This window comes from Cyprinodon variegatus, unplaced genomic scaffold, assembly GCF_000732505.1.
Source record: "Cyprinodon variegatus isolate N-32 unplaced genomic scaffold, C_variegatus-1.0 Scaffold1297, whole genome shotgun sequence".
NCBI lineage: Eukaryota > Metazoa > Chordata > Actinopteri > Cyprinodontiformes > Cyprinodontidae > Cyprinodon > Cyprinodon variegatus.
In genome coordinates, this window is record NW_015151750.1 from 68,109 (window position 1) to 70,129 (window position 2,021).

Genomic DNA, 2,021 nt, shown 5'->3' on the forward strand with positions numbered 1-2,021 from the left:
CCGACTTGCCTCTGGACTCATAAGGTTCCCCCCCTGCTGATCAGACCCATCTCTGAGCAGGCATTTTACCTCGTCATCTGTAACTGCTAGTTTTCCCTGGAACAACTTTAACTGCTCCGTCCTCCTCAGTGGTGTTCCTCCCGTGACCAGTACGAAGAACCCACAACCAGTGCATCTTATTTCCTGTGAACCTTGTTCAATAAATCATTTAACTTTTTCCCTGTCTTAAGAGTCGTTTCTGCATGTGGGTTAGACGCCTTGAACCCAACATGACACCCCTGAAAATGCATGTATTGTTTAGATTGCAACCGATCTAACTAGGGAGTACCAAAATGGCCGCCGGTGGCTTCACTTCAACCCTGTATTACCAACGGGCAATCAGCAATCCAGTGAAGAGAGATTATTGGTTGAAAGGCAGCAGCAAGACAAACGGATCAAAGAGGGAAGAAGTATAAAGAAATAAAAAGCTCCACCAACAGTGCTGAGAGGAGGAAAGCTAGAAGTGACTAGGTTCTAGTTAGCAGCAACATGTGGAGATTAACAATTAATGATCATTATCATTGCTGATAATCATTTATTTATCCGATTGTAGACGAGAAAGCTTACGGGTCATTTTGAAGAACGCTTTGAATTTCAAACAGAGCATGACAGGCTGAGTCCTGCCTGGAGCACAGATAAGATTTCTGCACAGCGGTATGACATGGAGTCTGTTTTTAGACTAAAAGCGCAGAGTGCAGCTGTGTCAGGGAGGCGGGGTGTGCAGGGCTGAGTGGACGGAGTCACAGATAGTGGGAACAAACCAGCAGCCACATGCCTGCTATTAGGAAGAGAGACACTGAAACATTTAATGTGTCTGCTTGCTCTGGGGTCCTTCTGTCAGCAGGGGCCCCACAGGAGTTCAGGGACCCAGATATTTAGGCTGCATTTGATTATTAATATTAAGAATATAATTATATTATTCATATTATTTACAACTGGTGGTGACAACTGGAGATAAGTGTTTTCGATCCAGGCACTGAAAGAATTAATTGTTGGTTCACCTGCAGTTAATCACACGCTTCTCATTTTTATTTATTTATTTAGAAATCTGCTAATCTGCTTCCAAAATTGGCTTTACCCATCCTGATGTGGCGATTTATTTTAGTCCCACTTTGTGTGTGAAATTATTTTTTTAACTATTTGACTAAAATCTGCATTGCATTAGATGCATATTTGTGAGTGACATGAACACATGCATAACAAATTATTATCCAGCAATTCACCTTAATACAAAAAAAAAACAAACTTTGCTGAATAAAATAAGTATCTTAAACATAAGCCTGTCCTTCTTAACTTCTTTTTTTTTTTTAACAGTGTCCTTTCTGGCGATGTGGCAATAAGAATAATTGTGTTGATGCCAAAAAGAGCAGTGGAGCAGTACGGCTATCGCCATAGTGTTCCCCTTGATTTATGCATAATTCCTGCACAGAGTATTAAATATTATATGGACACTGCAATGTAGGTAGAACGGGAAAGAAAAACAGAAAAAAAGGAGAAAAGATTAAAGAAAGTGGAGATAAAAGGAGATCAAGATAAAACATCTTCAGTCTGCTTCATCACCTGCAAAGAGACGGAAAAAGAACAGCACAACCGATGGACATAATATAAGAGATACAAAGTAACACCTTGATACTATCGCTGTTTAATCTGACATGTATTCTGTGGTAGCTGAAGATCAGAATATGGGCTTTCTGTATGGAAGTGAATCTCTAAGTATCTGGAGCCAAGCAGCTGTAGTTGATTGTGAGAGTGCACTTTATCCAAGTTTATCTATGTAGCTAACTAGCTGGCCATCTAACTGGCTACCTAACTAGCTATAGCTACCTAGCTAGCTACCTAGCTGGCTATTTAGCTTGTTACCTAGCTGGCTAGCTATTAAGGTTGGAACGGTTCACAAAATCCACGGTTTGGTTTGGTTCACGGTTTTAGTTTCGTTATGTGTTGATTGTTAGGAAAATCTATTATGTCTTGTAAAGTACAAC